The sequence below is a fragment of the Halictus rubicundus genome, chromosome 1, assembly GCF_050948215.1.
Source record: "Halictus rubicundus isolate RS-2024b chromosome 1, iyHalRubi1_principal, whole genome shotgun sequence".
Classification (NCBI taxonomy): domain Eukaryota; kingdom Metazoa; phylum Arthropoda; class Insecta; order Hymenoptera; family Halictidae; genus Halictus; species Halictus rubicundus.
The window spans coordinates 5,312,090-5,325,609 of NC_135149.1; the positions used below are offsets into that span (position 1 = coordinate 5,312,090).

General features: G+C 37.3%; 1 long non-coding RNA gene across 1 annotated transcript in view; it reads left to right on the forward strand.

Moving 5' to 3' along the window:
* The window catches only part of LOC143353625 (uncharacterized), a 180,710-nt gene extending 176,985 nt beyond the window's left edge, over positions 1-3,725 (forward strand). The window contains exon 2 of the long non-coding RNA XR_013082187.1: positions 2,330-3,725. This is a non-coding gene — a long non-coding RNA (uncharacterized LOC143353625). The remainder of the gene's footprint in view (positions 1-2,329) is intronic.
* The last annotated feature ends 9,795 nt before the right edge of the window (positions 3,726-13,520 follow it).

Consider the following 13,520-nt stretch of genomic DNA (forward strand, 5'->3'; position numbering starts at 1 on the left):
GACCTGGATGTCAACAACATTTGTAAAACTTTGAATCTAATACATTGGCGGATACAAGAACAACCACAATTTTTACGAACTGAAATTTTATTTTGAAGCAGCAATGAATTTTTTATAAATATCTACATCTTGTTTTCATAAGAATTACTTTTATAGAAGCGACAAAAGTAGAAAAGAGGACGGAGATTTGATAGTTTATTTAAAACAATAAAACGAGTGAAACAACTGGGTAGACAAAAGTAAGTTTAATTCTACATTTTTGTGATTACAATTTTGATATTCAAACATTTTGTTAGTTTTATTACTTTGTAGGACCTCCATTGCTGTGTATTACAGCTTATTGCCTGGTATACTTGCAATCAACTCCTCAACGTACGTTCTTTGTCTATAATAATTTCAAAGAAGAGTAAAGAAAATTTATATTTATGTATGTCTACATTTGCTTTAATGCTTAAATATTGGTTACACAAGAATAGAATTCTATTTCGTTATAAAAAAGACAGGCATAACATTCGTGTAGATTTTGTTTGAAATGTTTCCAATGTAATACTTTCAACATGTATTATCAACATTTGAAAAAATCATACTAAATATTATATATTATAATAATAAATATTATTATAGAATAATAAATATCAAAAAAGAAATATTTAATTTTTTCATTAAAATTAGTTAATATATATGTTACATATCTATTTTTTAATATTCATTATGCTTTCACAATAATTATAATTAATATAGGCACAGTAATTGGGTCCCTTACCCTAGTGCTAATGTTATTAATATTCATATACAGAAATTCCAACTTTAAACTTTCTTTTGTCCACCACTGTAGAATACACAGGAAGCATCGTATTAAACTGGAGTATTGTCTCCCAAGTGTTTGCTTATCTTCAGATAATGTTTAAATAGATTAATAAATTAATCTCGTTCACGTAGACCTAGATAGAATTGATTACTGTGCGGTGTCGTAATTTTAAATAAATATATATCAAGTATGTTCACCGTCGAACGCCATTTTGTCAACGGCTTGACGACGTTTGAGAAATGCTCTAAATTATCCAGAAATGTTGTCTTTGACATTAACATATTTTTTAAATAAATTTGTTTTGTTAAACGGGTCACGATTTTTCTGCTAAATATTACCATAATTATCGATCGAAAACAATTGTCTTTTGCGATGTACGTGGACACTTGTTTGTTCGATGTATAATCGTATCAACGTCACACTTACTGTCCACGACTGCTGTATTTTTTCGTTAGAAAACGTGTGAAACATCCGGCTTGTACAGGGTGTATATAAATTTGATCTCGTGATTCTATGGTCGGTGGATATATATTAAAAATTGTTTACTGCAATGTGTTCTACTTGTTTCAAAGCTAAAGAGTGCAAAAGCGTCTTGGTATCGCAATAAAATTGTTTAACTTAAACAACACTGTGAAAATTTATCAGCGCTCTCTTTCACGTCTTGAGTTTGTTCTACCAAAGTGAAATCCATTGCAATGAAAATGATTTGTTATTCAATTCCAAAGCTCGGGTTAATTCTATGGCTACTTTTTTAATCACAGACTGTACAGTCACCTGTAAAAGGCCACGACATACCTACAATCTTTGTAGCGTCCTGTTCATTGCAGGTCCCTATTATAGAATCAAAAAAGGAATTTCTTTGATTCTCCATGTTTTGTAAATAATTTTATATGATTATTTATAAACCACTAAAGTATACAGGGTGTTTCGTAAATGGTGGGCACAACTTTAGGAATAGATTCCTAATGCTTAGAGAAGAAATCAAAATTCTATCAACATAGGCCCGGAAAAGATTAGTTTGTGAATTATTGAAGTTTTTGTGCTACAATTCTCGTCACATCGTCTTAAAGGTCCGTTTAAAGGCATCAAGAATGTTTTTGAAGTAATCGCCGGTCTATATATATATATATATATTATTGAAGTGAATTATTCTTGTTTATCACTTCCTAATAGTTGTAAGTGGTTGTTAAAGTTTGAAAAAGAGCCGACGCGGGTACTTTATACGCTCTATTTTTCACATAAATATCAAAATAGAGCGTATAAAGTACCCGCGTCGGCTCTTTTTCAAACTTTAATAACCATTTACAACTATTAGGAAGTACATAAAAATATAATTGGATATATATGGATATCTAGGAGAGAGTCCCCTCTATCTTTTGAGTCAAACCTGAACTTTCTCGCATGTTTAGTTTTTGCGCAACACGTCATTTTTTATTAAAATCATGCATTTTTACAAAAACCAATATTTTTCGATAACGTTGCGTGATAGAACAATTCTGCTTTATAAGAATCACCCAATAGGTATTGCAAAACACGAAATAAGTTTTATTTTGTTGGACAGTGTTATTTGCAATCAATTTGCATATTCGTTTATAATTTTGGTTACGAGTACCAATAAGATATTTAAAAGGTTATCAAATAACGATCCATCGATGAAGCCTACAACAGATCGACTGACAAAATCTATGGTATAATTTGATGACACTACCGACACGTTATTAAGAAATTTTTGAATCATTTTCTTTTAAGAAATCAAAATCGTATGCTTATCTACATGAGCCAACTACTTGCAATTGCTAGGACTACTTCAATTTCTCTCCTAATTATTAGTATTTGTGTGCAGCAAGGTAAGGGATACAGGGTTGATTTGTAGCTACTGTCAAACAGTTGTTTGTAAACGTTTACAGAAATCGATAAGCTTTCTATTTATAAGGACAATTTTAAGTAACCGACAAAAATATTATAACCAGTGCATACTACACAATGCCTAGAAAGACAAATACATACTAGTTTTCACGATAATAGAAAATGAAAATTGAATACAATTTTCATTCAAATCCAACTATCGAACGTTCAGAATTATTACAAGAACGATGTACAATTACTATTCGTATTTCGAAATACACGGAAGTTCTCTCGTTAATATAATAATAACCTCAGCACGACTATTGCCAAACAACTGAATTTATACCTTTCTAGGATACTAGGTTTTAGATTCTAACTACGACGAGTAGAAGTATAAGTATAATGATCTCATGTACTAAAACTCGGTGTTAAGATAAATTGAAACCTCTTCAAAATAAGCATAGTATAGGATAAGGGATCGAATTACTGTGGGGGTACCAATTATACTGTTCCTAAATTAATTATACCTATTTTTAAAGCATAATGAATATTAGAAAAGAGACATATAACATATATACAGTGTTTACTCTATATATGTTCCAAATGCCTAGCCGATAAATGTCTCAGAACTATCCCCACTGTCGTGGATCCCTGACATGTCCTTGGCTAGACCTGTATTAACCGATTTTAATGAAAAAATTTAATAATAAGTATAATTAATATTGGGTCCCTTACCCAACTTGTCCCCGACGCCATTATTGACTAAGAATGTTGTTTTCCATGGGAAAAGAGATGTTTTATTATCAACGTGAAACGTACGGCATGTAAAGCGTTAAACACGTATGTAACGGTAGAAAATTTTTTACCATTTGTCGAATAGTAAGTATTTATGTCTATATGAAAGTACTATGAAAAATGGTGTAACCTTATACATGTCATACAATTAGTATTTTTGTCTTACTTAACATTGTAATTGCTAAGTGAGTAGCACATAGTTAATCGTGATTATACATATAAAATTAAAATTTGTGTGTGACATCATCAAATATATCGAATGTGCAAATTAATGAAAGTGTGTACCCTAAGATTTTTGGGCCTTGGAATATTCGAATCATATTTGGTGCGCCAAATGCATGTTGTTTAAGTGTATTAACCATTACGGCGAGGATTTTCGGGAAAAACGACAGGATTGTCCTTCAATGTATGCCTATTTCCGTATTCACACAACTTAACAGTTACCTCGGAAATATGCTGACTGTGAAAACAGTATTTTTTAAATTGATATTTGTTAACCTTAATATACGGTGAATTAAAAAATATTCTAAATTTCCGATTTGTGAAGAATCGTCGATATTTAAACTGTGATAATTGTGTTACAAAAAATAGTACAACAATTAACAAGACAGTTTTTCACGATGTAACGGGTAGACACTGCAGAGATAATTTGCCCCAAACGTGCTACGAGAGTAGAAGCGTCTCTAAAAACATTATTAAATTTGTTTCATGAATGAAACAATGATTGGAGGTTGAAGTCTCCTCTTTGCAACGACTTAAAAAAACTTTATGCACGATTTTTGGGGCCGTATCATTAAGCTTTGAATGAAATGTATACAGTGTTTTGTCGATAAATGTCCAAAAGATCTTGCCTTTAATTCTCCGAGTACTCGAGAGGTCCCTGTGGCCGAGGAGTGTAACATGATACGGGTCGGGTATAACGGTGTAAGACCACTACTAATCTAATAACAAAACTTCTTTATTTTTCATTATTTTTTTTATGGGACCTTGATCAACATATTCGTGGCATTTTTCTAATGAAAATGATACCAAACATTATATAATTCCGACTGATTTCCAACTGATGGTCGATCAGTTTTATTCAATAAAACAGTGCAAAAATCTTACAAAAATTTTTAAGAGGTCGTTGCAAAGGGGAGGCTTCAATCTTTAAATCTGTTGTAGATTTAGCCACGAAAAAAAAAATTTCGAATGTTTTTACAGAGATTACAAATTATAGCATTTTTTAGGAAAAATGGATCATCAGTTTCCCACCCGCTATATTACGTGAAAATATCTTATAAGGAAATGATCAATGTTTTTCGAAGGGAGAAACTTCAAGCTTTAAAATGAGTCCAAATTTATTTCTGTGCTATTGTTTTTTATAAATTTATCATAGATTAAAGATCGACAATTTTTCCGGAATCGGAAATTTAGTGTTCAAATACTTTTTGAATCCACTGTATAAATGGTTGATTTGCTATTTGTTAAATAAACAAATGTAAGTGAAAAGAGAACTTATTACTGATGCATTTGTTTATGAGCAGGGGAATTATATGCACCTCCTCCAAAGTGACGCATGTTTTCGTAATTCTAAATGTAGATGACTTAATAATTATTTTATTACACTTAAGTACGAAAGTTTGGAATTTGAATCTACTATCGAAACTCCAGAATCCGATCAAATTATTGCAATAAAATGTGTTCATTGTCGGCGTCCGATATTTGTAGGACAATCTAAGGTTGAGATACCAAAAAAGAAACTAATATTTAGTGATGTACGTGTTTAGTATTGGTATTATAAGATAGATATCTGTATTCAGCGGAAGATAGAGAATAACGTCTTTGTATAACAATTGGTTATTAAGAAACCCTTTGTAATCGATGAATAAAGGTGTCCCTTTATCGCGAAACTACGGAGAAAGAGATGTACATTAGTTAATGTGTATGTCTATTAACATTCGACGTAAAATTACGCGTATGATTATACTATAGAGATTGAAAACTAGCGAACAAAATATGATAACCGTGTTGAATTACATAGTTATCATGGCAACTCTGTCGACTGCGCCTAATCATAGTTGGACCAAGAAAATAAATGTAATTGTTCGATATGCACAACTTTGTTTAGAATCGTTTCATGCCTTTATTTTACCCGAAGGGTTATTTCGATAATCTTACTCGGACGTTTTGGCTGGTGAACAACTTCAATTAAGTCAATTTACTTAAACAATATTTCTATGAGTGTGAAGTGGTATAGGTAGGCGGAAATGGCACGCAGATCAAACCTATCCACACTCTAGTTATAGACGCGAAGTTTATTTAAACTATGTTATTATATGCAATTTACAGATATTGTATAATACAGAACTTGCTAGGCAAGGAGTCACTCCTAGCGGAAAGAAACGTCGCGAGAAAGCGGACATATATCGTTTCCTCCAGAGACATATATCGGTTGGAAAATGCTATTCTTTGATACACTGACGAACGTAGAAAAGGACAGCGAGGCTCAAGTGGCTTCGGTCGCCGAGGAGTCTAATATAATACGGGTCGAGTATACCGGTGTGAGACCAGGCATTACAAAAACTATTATCCAGTAACTAAATATTTTTATATTTCATTATTTTTTATAGGACTTTCACCAACATATTCGTGGCATTTTTCTAATGAAAATGATACCGAATATAATATAAATTCAATGGTAGTTACTTGTATAATAAACGATGAAAGTTACTTCCCATTACAATTATATTAACAGTGCATTTATTATTCAATGATATTACTTCTTAGAAGATCAATGATATTTCTTCTTAACTTACACCGGATTATATCCCGCTTTGTATTAAATAATTTTTGGATATTATTCCGAAAGGCACCGATGACCGATCGAGATGAAACTTGGTGGATATGTAAAACTCAACATTCTGAACAACTAAATAGTTTCGGATATATTCCTATACGTGCACGTCTGAGGCTTGCGTATCGCATTTCTAGCGGAAAAAACATAAACAGATCATTGAATCGACTCCGTCCCCTCAACGTCCTAACCCCAACAAACTTGAATTATACCTCCGGCTGTACTTCCGAAAAGCACCGGGGAAACACAATACGCACGCCTCGGACGTGCATGTATAGGCAAAATTCAATGTAGTAGTAGCTCCAGTTTACCGCGAATATCTCCGAAATTATGGCTGAGCCGCGGTTACATGTATAGGAAAAAGTTATTCAGAATGTTGAGTTTTACATACTCACCAAGTGTCATCTCGATCGGCCACAGGTGCCTTTTGGAAGGACAGCCCACCTGTTATCTAAACATTCTTTTTAAAGTCCTTTTTTACAGTCGCAGAGGAAGAAACGCTCTGTATTTTGGATTTCAAGTAATTGTAGACACTTGTATGATTCTGTTATATACAGGGTGAGTCACCAAACGTTAGCACCTCAAATATCTTTGTTGTTTCTAAAGATACGTAAAATATGGTAAGGACAAAGTTGAATGGTACAATGGGGCTGACACGACGCAAAAAAAATTTTGTTTTTATGTCATTTTTTGGAGATATCAAATTCACCTTGACTTTTTTAAATGGAACCACCCTTTTTTAAACACCTACAATGATAGTCCCTTTCATTAGGAATTCAGTGACTATAATTAGTCCAAGGTCATTCAAGGTCAAGGACAGAAAAAACGTATAAAACTAAAATATGGAAGCAGAATACCTGTATTTTATAAATGTTCGAATGATGGCCGTCTGCGTCGATACATTGTTCTAAACGAGCTCTGAAGGAATGTTGAACTCTGATAAGTGTATCCGACGTGATATTCGTACATGCTGTGATGATACGCTGACGCATATCTGTGTCATAAGTCTTTTCCTTTGTAACGTTTTTCCATTGTTGAAATATCTTGATGAAAGATTAATGCTGGAATTGTATTCCTTGTTTTGATTTTAAAATAATTTCGTCATGAATATAACAAAAACAGTCCGGCTGATTTATACACTTCCGCGAGATTTTATCGATTTAATATAGAGCGATCTATGTCTTAATTATGTACTTCGATCAATAAAATCGATAAAAATAGTCCCATTTACATGGTGTTTGGACTTATTTTAATCGGAAGAATCTTGAATGTCCATTGGTATTACAATTATGAAGATAAGACAACAATTACTGAAAATAAAATTTTCCAGTCACCGCATTGCTGCGGTCAATTTTCTTTATTAAGCATTTCCACAATGAAATGTGAATATAACTCGTATTTTTATAATCTTTTGTAATGATTGGCACCCAAAAAGACAAAAAAAAATGTATTTAATTAAGCATAGTAAGCAAAGACATACTTGAGTGGTACCAACGTCGACTACGCATAGCGACGGCCCTGGCGAGTCGCGAAAAGGCTGCAATGGCCGTCTGGCGCGAACGCGTCGCGCACACGCTGTCAATTAATATTTTCTGATCCTTCTCGTACATTAAGGGAACCAAATACTTTTCGTGAATGGTTTCTTTACCAGAAATGTCTGTAGAATGCATTCCTGTATAGTAAATTCCTGATAGATAAAGGATTTTTTACATAAATACAAAAATAGAGCGTACAAAGTACCCGCGTCGGCACATTTTCAAACTTTAACAACCATTTACAACTATTAGGAAGTACATAAAAATATAATTGACTATATGAATATGTAGAGGAGAGTCCCCTCTATCTCTTGACTCAAATTTGAACTTTCTCGCGTATTTAGTTTTTGCGTAACACGTCGTTTCGTATCAAAATCGGGCATTTTTACAAAAACCAAAATTTTTCGAAAACGTTGCGTGATGGAGCAATTCTACTTTCAGATTCGGTTTTAGGATGACAAAGTGTATAAGAATCACCCAACAGGTATTGCAAAACTCGAAAAAAGTTTAATTTTGTTGGACAGTGTTATCAAATGTTACATTCTCCGACAAATGTATTCAAATTAAACAGATATTTTTTTTAGTGTTGCTTTTTAAGATTTAAAATATTAAAAGTAAAACTAATATCAAAGACGAAAAATTCGTAAAAATATTTTACGAATATACGAAATATATTAGATACGGATATAATCGTATATACGATTATTTAATATGAATAAAATTTACATGCAAAACACCGATACACTTTTACTCAATAGTTGCTCGAATTTCCTTCATTATCGATTATAGTTTGACAACATTTTGGCGTGCTTTCTACTAATTTTCCGTTCGAAATTACTAGTGACCTCTATGTTTTTGGTCAATTAATATTCTGAATTTTATCATACATGTTTCTTCATGCTAGTGCTTCAGAATAGACCAAACTTTTTTATGGGATTTGCGTCGGGTGACTAGGATAGCCAGTCGATCACAATGACACGCTTTCTGTCGTGCACTCAGCGTCGCCAGATGAGGGGAGAGAGCATGATTTGAGGGGAAAAAGTTATCCTCTCACTGCCAGTATCGGAGTGTCCACGATAGATGTAAGGTGACATATGTCGAAACGCGTCACGTGACCGGCCCGCGGCGGAAGCGTGGCGAATAGCGCGGTAGAAAGGGAAATTACAGTGGGGGAGCAAGTCTTGATCTGGCGACTATGCGTACATGTCGTGCACGCGCGACTCAATTGTTTCAAGTACTTGTTCGTTTATAAAATTCTTTGTTCCGAGTTCTATTAATCCAGTGTCAGGGCGTATTCGTATTCCGAGCGTACTTTCGATCCATATTACGTTCTTTCCAAATACATTAATTTTTGTAGCAATATTGCCACTGTGCTCTTGTGGAACAGACTATATGCGCTCGACGCATTGATTATTAATAATTACAAACCCCTGAGAAACCTTCCACCGACGCATTATAAAAACCGTAAAAGTCGAATATAAGCGGCTCGCTGCACCTTATCATGATAATCAGTAGACTCTTCTGAATGGAGACCGACCTATTGTACCACGGAGTAGAGTAACTGTAACATGAGTAAAATTGATCGTCGTGTTCAACGAATCGGTCCCAGCGCTGTTCATTTTCATTCGTTGTACGCTGCTTGTACACATATTCAGCGACAAAACTATAAGATTGTAGAACTATAAAAATCTACCGTGGTTCTCATTGATATTCAAACGCACCTTTTGAACCAGTGAATTCCTAACATTAAAACTTGGATTATTAGCATTTTCCCGTAAAAATCTGCAGGATTATATAAAAAAAGTTAAAGAGTTCTGGTTTGGTACGGTGAAGTTTAACCCAGAATTGTAGTAATCTACCGTGACTTTCATCGTCTTACAATAATGTAGCTTGCGTGAGTGTGGAAAAATTATCCGCATAGTCCAGGATTTGTTGCATCACATAGTTTAGATAGAACATATACACTAACTTGGACGTGGAAACCAAAAGGACAGTACCATCTCTTCTATGTCGTGTGTCTTGCATATAGCGGTGGATAGCTGAAAAAGGCGTATTCTTTTAGAATTCCATGACAATAATGTTTATATCCTAATCAATGAAAGGACAGATCGACGTACACGAAAGAAATTGATTGATCACCAGAAGAACGGCATACGAGAATGAGAATTTTTTCATGTACATCAGGAAGCTTTAAGAACAAAAAAATGTCAATGCCAAAATTGAAAGATTCCGTTGAAGATGACGTTTTAATTAAGATTTTTCTGTGTGTATAATACGATATGACGAATACTAACGCTTTTGCGTCTTTGTGGTAAGTGACTGCGGTTGCCAAGCACTTCATTCTGTAAGCGTCCATAAGCTTCTCCGAGATATGGGCCGGTCTCTCGGAAATCCCTTTTTCGATATGATAGCTGGAAATCATAAGATGCCGCGTTCAGGATTTGGATTATCGTGAAATTGTTTTAAAATTCCTTAAGCGACGGGAACAATAGAATACAATCTCAGTCAGGTACACTTTCGAAGTGAAGCTGAACAATTTCAATCGGTTTAGAAATACAGTCGCTGTTCTTTCCTTCTACTTATCTGGATTGCTTGAAATCGCCAGGTATGTCCGAAATAATTTTTCAAAATTTTCACATTTGACACACTGACCCGTCCCGCTTCGACCATACGATACGAATAGTCGAATTTTCAGCTTCGAGAAATTTAACTGCTCCAACCACAAATGCTGTAACGAGTCCGTTTCCCGGCGGATCTCGATACAACGGGTTCCTCGCGGCCGGATTTGGCTCGCCGTGCCAGGGTTCGCGACGGGATAACGCGAGGGTTACGGCGGGACGCGGACGGTCGAGCACGGGTGATTAACGACACGATTATTCGAAATGTTCGTCACTGTCCCGGCTTCACGTTTCGGTGGTCGGCGGTCGCGATTCGGGACTCGTATCACGGCGGGGTCATGGCCGTACGCAGCGGCGCATCCGGACCAGGGCAACCTCGGCGGACGGAGAGCCCGTGCCCCAGGACGGCCGGCGTGTCGCCGGTCGCGGGTGGTTCGCTCTCCGAGGGTGTAGGACAGAGGCGGAGGTGTCGGGTTTAACAGGACGGAAGGCTACTCACCCTGGTTCCGGTCTCGATCGCTCGGCGTTCGGGTCGGCGCTCCAGGTACTTCGGCATGCTGCGGCGTGTCCGGGGTTTGCGGTTCGCGGGCACACGTCGGCACACTCGCGGCGATAATCCCACGGGCAAACTCTGCGCTAACGGCGCGGATTAATCCTCGGCTTTTCGGCGTCGCGGAAAGACGGTTCTGGTCGTGATCGGTCGGTTCGGTATCGGCGGCCGGCGATCTTAGCTCAGAGAAAACGTCCGTTCGCGAGCGTGGCGGAAGGCCAAAGAGGCCGTTTTCCGGCTCGTCTCTCTCGTCTTGCTAGGCGAGGGGGTGCGGTGCGGTACGGTTCGCGGCCGGCTTTTCCGGCGTCGTCACGCATCCGGCGCGACGGTATCGCATCATGGCGGGTTCCGGTTCCCGCCAAGATCGGTTCGGTGGTGCGGGGATCGCGGGGGGACGCTCGCGGGTACCGGCGGATCTCGGTATCCGTCGGTCGTGTTCGGGGCGGTTCGAGTTCGGGGCGCGTACGGTTAGGAACAGGCCTGGCGCAGCCAGGTCTGTTACAATGCTGTACCAGTGTTCCTCACCTAGAACGATTCTATAGACTCTTCCAAATACGGCGGTATATTCTTTTAATAACAACGCGAGGTTTTAAATATGTTCATGCTGTGATTAGAGAAGAGCGAGACGCTTCTACACCTGCAACTTACTCGGATGTTTTTCAATGTATTTTCAACATTCAGAGCCTGAGACAAGTCTGAAGGACGTGTCTTCAGTTCCGCAGATATCGTTGCGATTTATTGCGCCGTCAAAATTTTTAGTAATCGTTAGAACAAATATCTTGTAAATATTAGCACATAAAATTTCGGGTTAGTACATATAGATGATAGTATAATATAATTTCGCTGTCGTAAATAAGAAACAATCGCTGACGTTGAGAACCACTGACAGTTACACGCGGAACTATATTTCAATCTCTCGAATGTTTAGCGAAAGATTAAGTGAATTAGAATGAGTTCAGTAACATTCATACGTTTTGACTACTTCAGTTGCCGAATACAAACCGCTGTCGAAGAGATGTCACACTCGACTACACCGACCTCGTTGAACATTGGTTCGGCAGTGAAATTACACCAGCGAAGCATTCAGTTAGTACCTTTTGTACAGATATTCTAAGAATGTTATCGGTGTTCCGCACGGTGTCGCCAGATTAAGACTTGTCCCCCACTCCATTCTTCCCCGTCTACGACGTTAGTCCCCCACTTTCCATCACATCTGAAATTTTATGACATGTTTTCAAGTCGGTTGAACCTCATTGTACTGTTACGAGCCAGGGCTATGAGCGGCGCGAGAGGCCGGCGAGGGGATTTTTACCCCAGGAATATGGTTTCAATTGTTAGTTAGGTACGCGGACGCACCCGATGCGAAATCGAGGAGCCGCTAGGATAGTTGACGTCGAGGACGCACCTGATGCGAAATCAGGGAACCTCTGGGAGGTTGGTGTCAAACGCAGACGCACCCGATGCGAAATCGAGGAGCTACTAGGAGGATGAAACTTCGTGCACGCACCCGATGCGAAATCGAGGAGTCACTAGGGAACACGCGGCGAACCCGATACGAAAGGAGGTTGTATAAGAGCGCGGACGCACTCAATGCGAAATCGAGGAGCCACTAGGTTGGAGAAATCTTCGTTGAATCGAATTTAAGTATTAGTAAGCCTCGTAACTTCTATATAATTTAATTGATACAATCCGAGCGGTTAGATTGTATCGTGTGGGAACGTTCAATTATTATATTAGGATTTTAGGCAATAATTAAGGGTACGCGAGTTAACAAACAAGACAATTTATTCTGAATTGAAATTACTACAAGTGTTGTTGTTTGTGTCGCGAATGAATATAATAAATGTACAATTAGAGGAATTGTTTACCTATGTTGCACGGTGTTGACGCACTGGCAATGCGGGGTTAGATGGCGATTTTTGAATGCCAAATAGAGTATATACCGAACTAACGGAATCTATAAGGTTATGAATTGATTCGAAAGGGACTTTAACCCGATCTCACTAGACTTGACGCGACGTGACTGCACGAGTACTGAACCGCGTCTGAATCTTGACTGAACCGCTTCTCGACTAACCGAAGAGGATGAAAACGAATGGGTTTATATACCTTGAAAATGAAAGGGGTACTCTGTTTAAGATTTGATATCGCGTAGGGTCACAGTCACATTTTTTGTCACTTCTAATGAAAAGCAGGGCTCAGTTAGATTTTCGTTGAAAGGGGTTAATGAAGGTTATCCGGGCTATTTCCTATCAGAATATTGATTAACGGATGCCAGAAGGGAGTGTTTAGAGATTTTGGTATGAAGAAGGCATACAGTATCTTTCGTTAATAAAAGGGGCCTGTTGGGACGCTTTTCGTTCTCAGAAAAGAGATTAGAAATTCTAATCGAAATAAACGTGGAGAACGTCTCCATACGTAACAGTACATGCAAATAACTGTTCTTGTATAAATGAAACATATTCGTAGTAAATAGATTTTTTAAGTGATCGGTCGTAATTCTCTACTTTGCCGTAAACGGAAAGCAAATGTC